This window comes from Cupressus sempervirens, chromosome 6, assembly GCF_028749045.1.
Source record: "Cupressus sempervirens isolate cs-2001-9-10 chromosome 6, ASM2874904v1, whole genome shotgun sequence".
Classification (NCBI taxonomy): domain Eukaryota; kingdom Viridiplantae; phylum Streptophyta; class Pinopsida; order Cupressales; family Cupressaceae; genus Cupressus; species Cupressus sempervirens.
The window spans coordinates 313,439,611-313,458,321 of NC_143123.1; the positions used below are offsets into that span (position 1 = coordinate 313,439,611).

The 18,711-nt window shown below is 32.7% G+C and overlaps 1 pseudogene; it reads right to left on the bottom strand.

Annotated features, from left to right (window-relative positions):
* Positions 1-3,814: 3,814 nt before the first annotated feature.
* LOC149552448 (carotenoid 9,10(9',10')-cleavage dioxygenase 1-like) overlaps positions 3,815-18,711 on the bottom strand; it is a 78,683-nt pseudogene continuing 63,786 nt past the window's right edge.

An 18,711-nucleotide genomic window follows, 5' to 3' on the forward strand; every position in this document is an offset into this window, starting at 1 on the left:
CAAAAGATATTTCCTCCACTTCAGCAAAATCATCATGTACTTCCATGATCTATCTTCTTCTCTTCATAATTTCTTTAACTAACCAACAAACCTTCTTTCTAATCCTTAGATGCCAACTCAAATTAGCCTTTTCTAGATCATCAATTCTTTCATGTAAATCATCCCAAAAAGAATCATATTCCTCACTCTCAACCTCATGAAGATGTCTTCCATGATTTTGCACTAAGTCAATAGCTTCTACTCTAACTGCAAGTTTCCTCACTATGTCCAATAATTCTGGATCAACATTTCTCCTTCCTTGAACTATTTTTACAAATGACAATAGAACGTTGAGTCCTCTACAAGTGTAGGTCAAATTTGTAGATCTGCCACCCTACACCAAATCACCAACTACATAGGACTTTTGAAATAAAAACCCTTCTTTGATAAACTTCACCCAACCAAGGTCTTGGTACAAACTACCTCACACTCGGTGATCTGCTTGCACACTCAAGAACATCTCTGCTCTGATACCATCTGATGCAATATGAATTGCATATACTAAGTAACTCGGCACATGAAGAAATGCTACAATAACTCGACACATGAAGAGTGCTATAGTAACTTGATACATGAAGAGTGCTACAATAACTTGGCACCAACTAAGTAACTCAGCACCAATAGGAACTCGATAGGTACTGCAACTTGGCAGCCACTGATTGAAAAGAGTAGGAAAGATAAGAAACCAAGGATGCCCATGCATCATTCTACCAAGGTAAATAGAGAAGAATTTAGATGCTCCTGCATTAGCCTCCCTAGGTAAATAGGAAAATCTGAAAAAAAAATAAGAAAATCAAATCAAAAAATCAAATCTGAAAATCAACCACCTATGCTTCATGCATTCAAAAATAAGAATCTCATCCAACCAATCAACATACGAACTCAACTGAAAATAAAAATGCTCCCTGTGTAACTTAACATCAGCATCAACATCCTTAGCCATGAAAGCTAGATTAGTAACAATATCCAAATCACAAATTTGATCATCAACAATATATAAATTTAGATCCATCATGGGAAAACATATAAATCCACAATATAGGAATGCTCCACCAAATCAATAGAAAAAGAATGCATGTCAGCAACATGCAACAATAACCCTACGTCATACATGCTCATAATAGTATATATACTCATTCTTCTTGTAGCATCATACAAATCCACATTACTAGTAACTTCCATATCCTTCAACATCTGAGCAGTAACATATAAGTTTAGATTCATAGCAATAACACCTTTGAAACCCTCAGGTACATTACCAACAAGTAAATTTATCTTTTTACCACAAGCAACATCCAGATCAACATCATTCATAATAGAAAGAACATATAACTCAAGATCAACAACATCAGCAATAGGTAAGTCTTCAATCACCTCAATTTCAACATCTTGAATAGTAACATCCAAATCCATACCAACATAAGTGAAACTCTCCTCTTCAACAACCTCTTTGCGCACAACAAGATGCTCTGCAATTTCTATGTCAGATCTATCCATCTTCTCATGAAAATCAAAAGATATTTCCTCCACTTCAGCAGAATCATCATGTACTTCCATGATCTATCTTCTTCTCTTCATAATTTCTTTAACTAGCCAATAAACCTTCTTTCTAATCCTTAGATGCCAACTCAAATCAGCCTTTTCTAGATCATCAATTCTTTCATGTAAATCATCCCAAAAAGAATCATATTCATCACTCTCAACCTCATAAAGATGTCTTCCATGATTTTATGCTAACTCAATAGCTTCTAGTCCAGTTGCAAGTTTCCTCACTATGTCCAATGATTCTGGATCAACATTTCTCCTTCCTTGAACCATTTTTATAAATGATAATCGAACATTGAGTCCTTTGCAAGTGTAGACCAAATCCACAGATCTTCCACCCTACACCAAATCACCAACTAGATAGGACTTCTAAAATCAAAACCCTTCTCTGATAAACTTTGCCCAACCAAGGTCTTGGTACAAACTACCTCACACTTGACGATCTTCTTGCACACTCAGAAACAACTATGCTTTGATACCATCTGATGCAGTGTGAATCTAGATGTACCCCAAAATGAGGTGATCTAGATACCAGCAAATCAACACACAATGAAAAAGAATAAGAGGAACAAGATTTATATCTAGAGAGAGAATATTTCTATTATCCAAATCAAATAGAAAATGAAATGAATATGGGTGATAGGGAAGAGAATTCAATAATAGAGGCTCTTAACTTTAGTTACAATCATGATATGGGTGATGCACAACTACCTCTTGGATTCACATTCCATCCTACTAATGAAGAGATCATAACACATTATCTCATTAGAAAGTTTTTAGACAACAATTTCATAGGAATGGCCATTGCTGAAGTGGACCTCAACAAGTGTGAGCCTGAGGAAGGATTCAATTCCCTCCTTTATTTTTCACTATGTGATGTAATATGAATCCAAATGTACCCCAAAATGAGGTGATCTAGAAACCAGCAAATCAACACACAATGGAAAAGAATAAGAGGAATAAGATTTAGATTTAGAGAGAGAATAGTTCTATTATTCAAATCAATATGTTTACATCCAACATGCTTAGCTGTAAGGCCTTCCAGGTTGTGGCCATTTACAAGGAAGAATACATCTTTCGAAGAAGAACAGATCTCTAGATTCAAATATGAGTTTCTACCTCCAAGCTGCCTTTTATGCCAATCTTCCTCAACTCATGATCCTAAAGACTCTACCCAAGACCCCTTTAAATACTTGCTAAAATGGCTTACAAAAAATTCTAGAACAAGAAAGGCCACAAATCAGCCCAATGCAAAATACTAACTAATAAACCCTTACATTGAATGCATACCCAAGCCACAAGTCGGCTCACAACTAATATCCCAAATTAAATGCAAAGTTTGGCTCCAAGTAAGAACCAAAAATAGAGAACTCGACGCCCATTGGTGAACTTGGCGCCCACTAGGAAACTGGAACTTGACATCAACTAGAAACTGACACTCAACATCAACTAGAAACTGGCAACTCAACACACTAAGAAACACTTGACATGCACTGGGTAACTCAGCACCTAAAGGAACTCGACACATGAAGATACATTCGACATACACTGGGTAACTTGGCACCTAAAGGAACACTTGGCATACATTGGGTAACTCGGCACCTAAAGGAACTTGTCACATGAAGAAACACTTAGAATCAACTAAGTAACTCGACACCAAAAAGAACTCGATAGCTACTATAGCTCGGTAAGTACTATTACTTGGCAACCACTGACTGAAAAGCAAAGGAAAGATAAGAAACCAAGGATGCCCCTACATCACTATGCATATAATCTGACACATCCATTTGATCTCAAATGATGATATGTACTGAATGTTGAGTGTCTGTTTTGAGTGCTCCAAAACCATCAATTTCATGCCTTCATCTATACACAATGTCTTTCTAGTTTCTTTCTACTCGCATGCCCATTTCATTTCATATGATCATCTAAAAATTGTGTCACTCTAAGCTCTCAATTGTTTCTTCTTGATTGATCATCTCATAATTTCTGATTTCTATAATATAATCAATTTTTTCCTAACGTGTCACCTACTAATATAGTGATTAATAGTAAATGCTATGATTTATCTCGATCCTAGTTTCAGTATTGGCTATGGTATTTTTATTATTCTAAGCCATTTTGTTAAAGACTATATCTCTCAAAATAGTGGCATGTCCTAGACAACCTATTCATCATGTATTTGAGAGACAATAGCCTTCACATAAATATAATTTTTTTCTTATTGTCTCTAGAGAAAAATATAAGGCAACTTGGGACTCAAAAAAATTGAGCGTAAGCTTGAACCATACCTAGTGTTCTCATCATGAACAAAAAAAATCAAGTGACCATCCTCCTCCTCTAGATCTAACCAAGAATCCTTGGGTATAAATATTGCCTCAAAACCAAATCTTCTAGGTCCAAAGTCAAAAACCCCTAGCACATTGCCTCCAACTTCAATTTTAAACTTTCCTACGTTAGGTTTTGCTTGAAGATCAAACTTTACGAATCCCTTGACATTAGCTATTGAATCTAGTGTAGTACCATACATATAATGCCATTTTTTACATGCATTTTCAATCATAAAGTAGAATTAGATATTTCCCAATCAACCTTATATCCAAGGCAATAAGATTGACTAGAAATGGAGACAAAATCAGAGATTTAGTGTTCTGTAAAGAGGGTATGTATCAATATAATCACTCAAAATTTTCTTACATACCAATATACTTTTCATTAATCCTTGGAAAATCTACTACAGACTCCAAAAATTTCTTTTGTGAAGCCTTCCCACTCTTTAAATTGAAATGCATCTCATATCTAATCACCAAAGTAAAATGGATAATTCTTGATGACTCATCCTTTATTTATGCATGGGTTAGTAACTGAAGCACAAAAGAACTAGTTAAGTTGAATGGTTCACATACAATTCATTTTGGAATTTTTTTATTTTTTCTTTGATGGGTCCACCAACCAGTTCCAGGTCCAAGTCAACTAATCGACAAGTGTAAAGGACAACTTCATCACCCTCTTCCCATGTATTGGCAAATATTTGGTAGAGAATGCCCAACAAAAAAGATATATAAGACTCCTAAGAGATATCTCAACTTTTTTTCAAAGTGATTGACCAGTCTATGTAGGATAATCATAAAACTGACAATAGTAATACAAACTTATCCACTACTAGTTGTAAAAGAGAAAAATGTAAGTTTATTAAATATAAAATTAAAAAATGGGAGGAAAAATGAGTCTTAAAGGAAAATTAAGGAAAAACGGTCTATAAGTTATCAAGACAATACTAAAATATTATGCTTGTGTCTTAACATGACTATTATGAAAGATGTAGTAGTTTGGTAGCTCAAACCATCTCATCTAAAGATCATTTTTGGCATATTGAGGCAGTATACCAAAATGTGCTTTTACTATAGTATCACAAGAAATAAAGAATTTTCCATCCTTCACCATATTCTAAGATAGTAGCAAGTAAAATTGAGCAATTTGATTTATTCTGGAGAGATGTATAGACAACCTCTATCCTATAATTTAATTATGAAGAAAAAAAAGGATCTAAAGTTTTAAGGCTTTAAATACATTATTCATATAGCTGAATTATTTGAGTTTAGATAGTTTCCAATAACTTCTCCATACTCTTCAAACAACAAGGAAATGATATAAGACTACGCTAAAATAAAAATACCTTTGGGGCAAAATAGAGAGGAAGATTGATGAAAATTGCATAGTTATCAGTTATTGCAAAGTTGTGCATCATGACTAGCTTTGAAAGCATTATGGGAACTGGATCAAGCATTATTCCCTCCTTTGTGACAAATTGATAAGTAGCATAGGGAAGAGTATGTTGGTAGCCAAATGTAAATATTTGTCATGCACATAATGGAAAAAGTGATCAGGAACATAAATCTATATTTTAAAGTAGTCTATAGCTTTCTCAAACATCCTTTATGAGTAATTACATTAACTATAAAATCTGAACATGTTCTACTATTGTGGTAAGATCAAACTTTTGTTGTGCATTATAGTTATTTGATTCTTCTTTTTGTTCTAATATAGCCTATAGCTTACTTGAACATTCTTAACTACATTAAGTTTTAACTATCAAAAATGAACTTGTTCTGCTACCTATATTTGGATCAATCTTTGGGTGTGCAATGAATGAATGACTTAATTTCTCATCATAATCCATCAGTCCAAGAGTCTACAAATCTCAATCTTCAAAGACTCAAAGAGCATCTGCAAAGTAGAAAATAAGAAATAAGTTCAATATAGGATTACTTTTCCTCCCTTGAAACACTAAATAGTTTCTTATCTATTGTATCCTATTGCAAAATGAGGAAAAGAAAATAAATCAATAGGGTAGCAAATATGCTAATAGAAAAGCTATTGATGAAGAATTCCATTCATGTTAGTAGTTTCTTAGTACTTCACTATTAAATTTTTAGGTCAAACAGAAACCTATGCACAGGTTCAGTGTGAATGTGTTTGAGTTTGAAGTGCTTTGACTTAATCTATCTTGTACATCACTATAGTGATTAAGTGAAATCTTTTATTTAGTCAAACAAGTCTGACCTATAATTTTTCACTAGTCAGTAAGCCTAATCTTCAATCTCATCCTTATAAGTGATAAAGATGCTTTTAACTATAGTTGGTTTTCTAGAATATTTGATTTTTTGTTAAATTAGTATAAAGATAGGAGCAAAATAGAAATATTATCACATACTACTATAAATTTTTGTGTAGTTGTGAATGGAATTAGTTGTAGAGATTAAGGAATTAAAAATAGATTTCAAGTTGTATCCATATATGCTTCCAAATTTTGAGTGTTATTATATGTTAATAAGACATAGCACTAAGTATTAAAATTTTATTCAATCACTTTTATTATATTTAGAGGATCACCAGATCGAATAGGTTCTATTCCTTGGCTTAACCAATCAGAAATACTATAATGATAGAGGGAAGAAAGAGAAAGTATTACCAGGTTTATTTGCCTCTAAAAGTGCAAGTAGCTTCCCATGATGATATATAAGTGTTGTGTTGGCTACATAATATGAAAACCTTAAATTAATCGAGTAAAGAAATATATAGAAGAGCCAAGATTGTAGATGCCAAAATATAAGCTCCTACCAACATAAAAAAAATTCTCTCACAATAAGCAATATATAACTAATGACACATTTATAAAATATTAAAAGAAAGAATATCACCATGCATTAAGAAAATTCCACCCACAACATCGTTCCTAAGTTAAAGAACTTTCCTATTCCACCTCCATATGACATGTCCAAGACACCAAAAATTTGTACGTAACACATGTATCTAGACCATTAAAAGTCCAAATATTCCTTTAAGATCTCCAACTTGTAGATTAAATGTTGACTAATCATTATAAATATTTTCTTCAAATAAAATCTTTCTACTTTGACAATATTGTGTTCACCTTGACTTTGGTTAGAGAAGGTAGAAGTCAGATGGGGGTTAGGAATGAAGGATAGAGAAACTTTTTCTAGCAGTAGCATGCACTTTGATGGAATGTAGTAGCCATGGCAGCCTCAAAGGTTATCACTAAATGATAGTTGATGGAATTTCTCAAGTGGGAATTCTCTCTCATGAGCGTTGAAGGCAAGCATGTCTAGAATGTTTCAAAATGAAGTGCACCATAGTTCAAAAGGTGGGATAAATTTTTTTTTTCCTCCTACCATAGGATCTAATAGAATACCATTAGGTGGATGGAAAAAGAGGTCACTCTCATAGGGTCAAACTAATAAAAAAGTGCATAAAGTTGTAGACACTACCCCAGTGGGAGACAATATTCAAAAAAGTACATATTATAAATGGCATGCATTGATGGAAGTAGATTAGGAGTATTGTGAACCATCTCAAGTGCTTCAAGATTGGTTTCTCCCACATGGCCTCATCCAATCTTCTTTCTATTCCCCCCCCCACATTATTTCATATAGCTTTTGAGTTGAAGAGTTCAATGGTCGTATAGCTAATATAGTAGTAAGATGCTATGATCCCCAAGTTCAAAGGAGAAAGATACATATCATCTTCTATTGCAACACATTTTCTTGATTCCAAATCACTTAGAGTATTCTCTATAAGCTCATAAAGGTGGTCTAAAAAATGCCTGTGGTTGACACCTTGAAGATTATAGTAATTTGGATTCTGTGTGAGTCTTTGGTAGAAGAATGTCCAAGTAAGATAGTCTACAACATCCTGCTTAATAGTACCCATGACAACTTCAGCATTGATATGATCATGGAGAAAGTGATCTAGATGACTCTCCATAGAAAATGGCTCATATAAGAATTTTTTATAATATTCTTTACAAGGTTCATGGAATAAAATTACATACTTCCTAGCATTATCAAGTAGAGGTCTAGTAGCACACCCCATCATTTGGAGAAGATCAGTTATAGGATAGTCTAAGTGAGCATTTTTCCATCCATCATAATATTGTGTACCCATGATAAAAACCAAATGAGCTGACAAAGACAATCCCCAACTCATTGAACTGCTTGCAATGCACACCTAAATTGTCCCTGCACTGAACAACTAGGCTACAAGTTCCTATTCTACCAAAGTGAGACCTTCATGTAAATACCCAATTCCATTAGATAATGCATGGATCAATGTAGTTTCTTTCACTTTTCTAATGAAAGGTTTCAAATCTTCTTCAATAAATTGAAGAAACTGGGATCTTTCCTCACCATCTGCATTTGAATAAGTTAATAAATCAATGGCAATAAGCTAGGCATGTTTTGTTGTTGGCACAGATACTAGAGCTAGTTTGTATCATTTTGCATGTTGAATTATTGATGTGTAAGTTGGCTTGGTCATTGCCTACATTCGAGCTTCAAAGTTGGCTATATCAACACCCTAGATATGAATTTGTAATGGTATAGGACAGCCACTGGGAGGGAAATTAAAAAGGCCATGTGCAGTAGCTCCAATCCACTCACCGAGATCTTTAACATTTGCAAGTGAAGTGGAAAAAGAAACAATGTGAATACAATTTTCAATTTGACTTGAAATATACCTCATTTTAGAAACAATTACTTCCAATATGGGACCACCCTCTCCACCAATTAAATGAAGTTCATCAACAATAAATAAGCTAGCTTGTTGCACTTGCTTACATTGTTTCCATCTATTAGATAGAGAATTCCATTTCTTAGGTGTACTTATAACAATTTGACCTTTCTCAAGTAGCTTCAAATTAGTCATAATCTCACATATCAGTTCAACTACTTTCCATCCTAGACCTTTCCCAAATTTTTGCTCCCATTCACAATACTTTTCCTTTGCAAGTGCAACTACACGAGCAATGTAAACAAATCAAAATGTACTGTCTCCACCTTTTTGATGCAGTCGTAGCAAAGTAAACTCAGCACAAATAGTCTTACTAGTTCCACTGGGTGCTGCAACCAAAATATTATCATCTGAGTTATATAGGACTATAAATTAGATGAATTTCAAACCTGATTCTTGAACCCACATCTGCAGTAAAATGGGCAGCAGCAAAGTCCTAGAGAAGTTAACCTTAGAGTAGTATGCAATAGACTATTATGTAGTAATGTTGTTCATAGAGTTAGAATTTTTAATGTTGATGGAGTTTTGGTTTTTCTCATGAAATTTTGAATTGATATACTAGAAAATCAAATAGAAAAGTTCCCAACATATTTTAAGTATTTTTCATTTTATGGACTAGAGTTGTCCAGTAGATTTGGTTGTATTTATGCTAGCTACTCAAGCCTCTAGGGTTACATTTAAGAGTCACATGTCTAAGGAATTACAAATAAAGGGCCAACCCATAATGAAGAAAGCCCCTCCAAAGCTTTATAAGTTGTTATAAAAACATCTCTAATTCTAATCAAAAGCTTCTATTAGATTTAGAAGTTGTGCAAGCTATGTACCTAAAGGAAACAACCTAGAAAAGGCTATTTTTTGAAGGAATAAAATCTCTACAAGGATGGAGATGTAGAGTTTCTCATGTGTCCAAGGGGCTTGTACTTCAAGGTTTATGCATGATAGGTAGACCAATAGCTATGTTATTTACAATTAGAGATCTAAAATAACAATAGAAAAGTGAGTTTCCACCAGAATTCATGCTCAACCAAGACCTAACATCTTTTAGTTTTAAAGAGATGGGATGATGTGATGTCAGATGGAAAATCGATACATTTAAATTGCTGCCATGCTAAATATGTTTCTTTGAGTTTGGAATAATCACTCAACAATTTGGAATTGCATAGATTGCATTTCATCCACTTGATTTTTTTTTTGTAGCTCCATTATGATTTTGTGTCCTTTTTGGTAGTCATTCTAGTTATGGGAAATTTTGTTTACCAAATACCTAAACCACTTATTATTTCCACATAAAAGACCACCTAAACAAATACAATTAGAAAATCACTACTCAGCTAAATTGGATTTCAAGCACTATAAATCGGATTGTAGGAAAGAGGAGGATTGGTACCATATGGGTATTCCAAAAGGAAGGAATTTTTACCTAGAAATTTTTTTTTTTAAAGGACTCCTCCACAAAGAGTCAAACTTTTTATGCAATCCTTTAGATTTCTTTAATTATCCTAAAAAAACTCATATCTCCAATTTAAAAGTATCTTTGTCAAGATATCTTATTGAATATCTTCTTTACATTTTTATGATGCTTTTCAATGATATCTAGCACTGCTTCTTTTTTCTATTCCAAATGATTCAAGTACATGATTCGCTTCTCAACACCAAACTAGAATTTTTCATCTTTTATTGTCTTTTATAGATTCATGGAATGAGTTCTAAAGGAAATGAATGGTTGCATCTACATCATATACCAATTAGAAGGGAGACATACCAATAGTACTCTTATAAGTGATCCTATTAGCCCAAAGTGCATCATGAAGCTTCTTCATTACTAATTTGTCAAAAAAGAAAATCAAAATTGACCCACAACACAATGCATCTAAAACAAATAGAAGCACCTGTGCATTACACCATGACCATGGCAGTAAGAAACTCCCTGCAACAACTAGCACATGAAGCTCTACAACATAATAACTTCTTAATAAGAAGGGGGTTGGGGACTTAAAGCAAGATAGAATTAAATACTAGCAACAAGACCAAAGAGCCAGTGATTCATATAGATAATCTAAATAAAAATACCATAATTCACCTCAAGAGTTTACTGTGAGCATAAGATTATACACCAACATTGATTTATTACAAAAGAAGGAATAAAGAATTTGAATCAAATGCAACACTTGGTATCTACCTTAACTCATGAGAAACTTTAATTTATAATATGTAAAAGTTGAAACATTATTTCTTAGCATAGAAAAATACCTTAATAAGATTATGAGGTATTTTTTCCTTGGATAGTTTATCAATGTAATTCCTGAGATCACAATCCATGTATTCAAATACCAAACAAATGAAGATTCTACCATCATTGCATTTCATGTGATGGACATCAAGCAACCTGCATAATTTCTTTAATTAGCCCCAATGAGAAGATTGATAAATGCAATGTAAACAAATACATAGGAATTACCATCACTGAGAAACAATGCATGCAATGTAAATAAACATAGGGGAATTATTAGCATTGAAAAACAATGAATTCAATCTAAATAAATGCAAATGAATTGTTGGCTTTGAGATACAATGTGTTCCTTACCTTAAAATGTTAAGATTCTGAGATAACATCCTTAGACTAGATATCTCACGAAGGGTATGTTAATTTGAGCTTCACTTGGTTTCAAGAATACTATAATATTCTCTACTTAACAAGGCCAACCATGTGAAGGTGGAAGCTCATCTAGCCTCACTCCCCTCCCCCTAACATCAATCTAAATTACCCATTATCATCTAACTACATACTTCATTCATTCATTCATCCATTTATGAACTATAACATTCAATCAATACAATCACATAACATTCATTAATATGATGTAAAATTCATTAATACACAATACTAATCAAGACTTTATTAACACATAAAAATATTGATTAACATAAAATAAAAATCAGTATTAATATGCATCATTCATATATAATTACTTAAAAAAAAGTTCTTTCATTATCCAACAAGGTTTATCAAAGAGCATTTTAAAAACATCATTTCTTCTTTTTTTTTTTCTTAGCTCTCTTAAGAAAAGCACTCATAGGAGCATCTATATCTACATCATTCTCCTCCTCTTCTAGCATGTGTAATATCAAATTATGATGGCTCCTTCTATTTGGAGGAGCAGGAGGCTACTACACTAAAGGGGACTTTGTTGCAAGAACAAGTAAACGGGATAAATTAGCATACTCTTTTTCTTTATTTAACTATTACAAGTCTGTAATTAAGTACTAGTACAACATAACATGCATTTTTCTTAACTGAAAATGCCACATCATGTACATTAACATTTTGATCCGCTACCACATCAACATGTTGAACACTTGGAACATGCTCCATTCCTTCAGCATGATGTTCAACGTGCTTTGAAATATTGAAAAAAGGGATACATGTCAAATTGCAATTGAAGATGTTAAATTGTGTTCATAATTGCATAATTAATTTCCAATAGCAAATTAATACCTCCACCACTATAATTCATATTATGGCCTTCGTCATGAGTAGGTTCTGTGGTAGGATATGAAGGCTATAGTAAAATGTTATGCACATTGTTATGCAGTCAATTTATGTTACCAAAAAAGAATCTTCTCAACTATTCAATTTCATTTACTTTTCATCTAACCAATTTATGTATGAAATATCATTTGGTGCACTAGATTCTTGGGCAAGGCTGTTAGATTCTTCGTGTAGGCGTGTAACCACAACTTTATAGCCTTTCTTCAAGCCAATTTTTTTATCTTCATCTATGAGTTCCACATTGAATTCTGTGCCCTATATTTTTTTCTTAATATCCTCAGTTTTCCATGTATGGTTTCATTAAACAAAATTGTTTGCAACATTATATAAAAATATATATATATACAATTTCATTGCTCCTACTTACAAGTCTAGATTGGAGATTCATATAGCCACCAAAGCCAAGTTTGTGTTGGCCAAACTTTTGTAGTCTTACTTTTGTAGCCACAGATGTGTCCTACAATCTATGAACAATTTCAAACATCTTAGATTATATATTTACCAGTATCAATAATTAGTGCATGATTACAATGTACTTAATACTATCATGACATACCTTTATTTTCCTTGTGTTGCTTCATTTACTCTATTTTCACATAGCCTTTTCTCCTTTGCATCTTCTATTATTTCATTCACTCCATCAGTAGAATCATAGGAGGACAGTCATACTTTGGGTTATCCTTAAGAGACCTTATATATTGATCCCTCATAGTCTTTATATTCTTTGATGCTCTTTTGAGAAATAGGCCAGTGTTAAAAATGTTTTTTCCAAATTTCTCCTCAAAAGATGCAATCAAATGATTTTTTGATTCCACAACTTGTAAATTCCACCTTTTAAAAAAAATAGATTGTTAGATCAATAACTTTAATATATTACAATAAATGGAAGAAAAGAAAAATTATGTAGCAATGATATGAAACTTCATACCTTTTATGTATGGTGGGTCCAAATAGTCTCAATGTCATATGAAAAAGATGATCAAAGAAAGCATTATTAACCACAAAAACATAAAGGGTTTATCAATTCAAAACGAGTAATGCAAAAGTTAATTAAATTTACACTTTAAATAATAAAAATTTTAAAGCACTTGGAAGCTTTTGTTCTTTTCACAGAAACATAGTTTTCTTGTTCAACAACAATGTCCCTTCATATGAACTAGTACTAATCACATGGATTGCTCTATAAAATGGATCAGCTTCAAAAGTACTACTCTCTATTGCTCTATCAACTGAAACATCATGACAATTAAAGAAAACACCAAATGAAATGAAAGACTAAGAGATGCCACCAGTCACACTTTTATCAAAATTACAATCTAGATGTACTAAATGATGAATTTTATTTTTGATTACATTCATAGTAGAAAAGAACATCTATTGAGCAATGGAGAACACCTATGTGAAAGAAAGGAAATAAAATTGCAACAATAATAATCAACATCTACGTCATGGAAAGAATCATAAGTTTAGTGCAACAATTAATGTTTAACATTCAAAACTATAATGAATACAAGTAAAAAAAAATCTATGTAATGAATATAATGAAATTGAACAGGGCTACTGATGTTCATTTTGATTGTGAGGCCTAATTTTCAAAGTTCTAGGAGACTTTATTTTCAATGCTTTATTCATATAATTTGTTAATCACAACTAGTATAGTTAGGAAATTTTCTAATAAGGAGAGCAATGAAAAAAAGAGCCTTAGTGGAGGATATCTGTATTCATTTTGCTGAGCAATCCTCCATGCACCCTAACAATACTCTTGTTCATTTTAACATTGAGGACATGAAGGCAGCCACGAAGAATTTTCATAGGGATAATATTATTGGTGTTGGGTAGTATGGGAATGTTTACAAGGGGGTTTTGTCAAATGGATCAGTTGTTGCTGTGAAGAGGTTCAATAATTGTACTCCAATGGCTGATGCAAGTTTTGTGCATGAGGTACAGGTGATTTCCAGTATTTGACACCATAATTTGGTGGCACTAAAGGGTTTTTGCATGGCCCCTATTTCTCTAGAGGTCCACCAGAGAATCATAGTCTCTAAATACATGCCTAATGGTAGTTTACACGATCATCTCTTTGGGAATTGGTCCCACACCAAACTGAATTGGGATGCTCGCTACAAGATTGCGGATGATACTATAATGTAGCTATGAGTTTCACTACTGTAGATTCTCAACATGGCTACTGACATTCATCTCATCCTCTAGACCTAAAAATGGTGGTTCAAGCTTTGATAAAACTCTTCTTTGTAGTTTTGTGGATGAAAAACTTGTAGCTACTCAACTTTACTAATTCGCATTACAATTTTCTCCCTAGTTTCTTAGCTGCTTCATCATTTAAAGTAGATATTATTTCTTCTAGGGTTGCATCTACTTTGTTCAATGTGAAAAAAATGTTTTCATAACTAGGAGGCATGCTATTCAACAAAATAACTTTTGAATCATTATCATCTATTTTAGCATTTATCCTAGTTAGTTGGTTCAACAGTGAGCAAAACTTAGATATCTCGAACAACATTATCACCTTTCATTATTTTTTGGCTCAAACAAATTCTACTTTAAACTCATCTTTTTACTCTTTTCTTTTGATCCAATCAAAGCATTCAAACCATTCCACACCTCCTTTGAGGTTTTTGTTAATTTGAAATGGTGAAGGTATGCATTTGACAATCCAAGATCAATTGAAGCTAATGTTCTTTGATCTTTTGCAATCCATTTAGTGCTTCCATCAACATCATTTGGCCTTGTTGTTCCATTTACTACATCCTACAAATCCTTTTCAACAAGGGCCAATTGTGATTTGATTTGCCACATGGAATTTTGAACCTTCAATTTTTTCTATTAATATGCTATTTTTCTCCATTAAAAGGATCTTTATTCAACTTCCCTTTATAATATAAATAATGTTGAAATTGTCTAATTCCACTAATAATGCATCTTTAACACTTCTGCAACTTTACTTTCATATTGACTCTGAGATATATCATACAATATTAGACTTTAAAGCATGACATACCATTGAATCACTAAAAAGTACTACAAGCTTAATTCTAAGCAAAGGTAAAATTATACACTTCAAAGTTTAAATAATACCCATTGCCACCAGACCTCTCCAATGCCAAGATATATCATAGAGTTATAAACTTCGTGAGACTTAACACACAAATAATTATAAACAACTTATTACAAGTTCTATGGTGCTATTAGTGGCAACCTTGATTTAGTAGAAATTGTTGGGTGCTACTGTCAACCTGCAAACAAATAAGTGTAATGGAGGATTCACTTCAATTAGTCCACAACACAAGTACAAATCTCACTTTGAAAGTGTAGTTGAGTTCTAGGCCTAGAAATAGATCAACAAGTTTGTAAGATTCTCTCATGCAATTAAATAATCAAGCAATATCATGGACTTTTCTTGAAAAAAACCTTTTATCTAGTATGTTGGCCACAACACTACTTTGTAAATCTTAGACATGTGATAGAGAATAGATTAGAGATTGAATGTTTAATCTTCTCAGATACTTTGTTAAAAATCATAAATCTAACCTAATAACTTGTTTGCCTCAGCAAAAGAATTGGCCCAACACTTCCATAGGCGCCTTCATATCCTCCAACACACACTTCTCTACTTCATCCCTGATCTCTTGCTCTGATACCATAGTAGAATTAGGGGCACAAATTTGAGAATGAAGTTCTACATAAAATTTTATACACATAATATGCTAAGAGGACTCTTAAATACATCATGACAACATTGTTATAGCAGTATAACATGATGGCATAATAAAAGTAGCAATCAATATATCATGATAGGCAATAGTAGTACAATAGAAATAACATCAATCATCATGGTGGTGACATCAATAGACTGTAGTAAAATAAAAATAAAAATTATGATTTAGATTCATAGTTGCTAATATAATAGTTAACACAACAATAATTTGGATTTATGATCTTACTTTTTAGAAAGATTTTAGAGTTCAAAATTATTGATATCATTGGAGTCCATCATTATTTAGTTGAAAAAGAAAATAAAGGTGCATTAGCCATACTTTGGTATAGTGTGGTATTGGACGTGAAGTGCAAACAAACAATGTCTTTTTGGAATGTGGTTGGCATGTGTGCTTCTATAGACATCATTTAAGCGCTAATATGCTAGTCCATTGTTCATCAACATGTAGAAATACCTCTATGTCTATCTTTATGTCTCTCTATGTGTGGGTATATATATATATATATATATATATATATATATATGTATGTATGTATGTATGTATGTATGTATGTATGTATGTATGTATGTATGTATGTATGTATGTATGTATGTGTTTGTGTGTATGCAAGCTTCTATAGACATCATTTAAGCACTGATATGCTAGTTCACTATTCATCAACTTGTAGAAATACATTACAAAATATAGCAAAACAAGGTTTTACTAGTTCTAGTTGGCATAGACAAGAATGTTTGCATGGTCCTTGTTGCTGACAATGCATGAGGCAATATTGGACTTCCAACCGAACGAGGAGTCTGCACTTCCTCATGAGTTGAAGAATACAATATTGTTAGCAAAGATATTTGCAATGGATAAAGATAAAATGGGATACTAGCTAGAAGCATCCACAAAATAAAAAAGTTAAGTGTTATAATGTTGATGAAAAAAAACAAACAAAGTGTTACTTACACGAAGGTTGTGTGCAACAACCCTCACCATGTTCACCATGTGATGTTGTAACTGGCACATATGTCTGTACAAGAACACATAAAATTAGAGATCATGATCCATAAGATACTATAAAATATTAACATCTATTGAACTTCTATTATTGCTTTAGTTGAATTACTACTTACCTTCAAAGATTGGATTCTACGGTCTAATTCTTTTTTCAGTGCCTCTTTCTCCTCACTTTTGTCACCCTTAATGATAATGTTAACAAGTTCATCAGTGTATCTTTGTTTAATTTTCTGGGTGATGAACACAGGGTCACCACTAAGGGCAATGCCATGTAGAAATGATGCCCATATTTTAGATTGCATTTGATCAGTCGTCATTCTAGATTTTTCCTATCATTTGTGACATCAAATATCAATAAAATTTCATCAAAATAACTCCAAAGCATAAAGAAAAGAACATAATAATATGACATTTGTTTCTATATTAACATTAAAAATTACAATAATTAATGTTTACCTTCACTAAAAGTTTTTGAGATGGTGCATCCATGTTGCTCTATGAAAAAAATTTAGTAAGTCTTAGAAATCAGCAACAAAATTAAATTAATAGACTTACCAAAAAAAAATGTTAATAATAAATTAGATTGTATATGTAAATCATTTGTCTTAAGTTAGCCAGAAATTTGGTGTAACTAATGTGTATATCTAAAAAAATATTTGACATGTTCTACTTAATGTTTATATTTGCACATATGGTTTGGAAAGAAAAATTTGGTTGTACATGACCCCATTATAGTTGACATTGATCCTACCTAGATATTTCATTGATCATCATGATCTTCATCCATGTCATCATCATCATCATCATCATCATCATCACCATCATCATACTTGTCACTTTGATCATCTTCGTCACCACCACCATCTGCATCGCCATCATCATCTTCATCACCATCATCATCATAACCATCATCACCATGATCATCACCATCTTCATCACCATGGTCATGATCATCATCAACATCAACATCATCATCATCATTATCACCATTATCGTCAGCATCACCAAAATCATCACCATCTTCTTCTTCTTCATCACTGGGTAACTATCATTCTTGATAATCATTTACTTCATCTTGTCCTTCTTCAACATCTTCTTCTTCCATCATATTATACTTTACTGACCTTCCTCTTGGGTCATGTCTAACAAAAAATGACCAATCTAGTTTGTGTGGAACACCAAAGTAAAACACTTGCTCGCATTGGCTTGGAATAACATAAGGCTCATCTCCGAATGGCTCAAACGACCTTATATTAATCATAGTAAATCCACTATCATGTTCAATAATAGTCCTATCAGGATCATTTCAATTCAGTCGTAACCTAAACTATTTGATGATAAATAGAACTATTTTGAATGAATTAAAGTTGCACTCAAGTATATCATCCAAAATGCCATAGTATCAATTTTCAAATTGTTGAGGATGTATGCTAGTTCTAGATGAAATATTGGTGACCACGAAGACAATACTTATCCTAGAATCACATATTTTCTTCATTTCGTCTAACTGTTTTGTGCAAAATTTATAGCCATGGTAGTACATAGCTTTGTGGTGTTTGAATTGCAATTATTCAAACATGTTAAGATTATTTGCATTGATATGTGAGTTGATATTAAATTTATGTCTCATAATTAGTAATCTTATGCGTACCTTTGTATCTCTTAAGCCATATATTAGATTAAGTACCATTGGCATAACATTGGGATCTCCATTACAATGAACTTCTTTAACCAACGATGCAACACCATCCC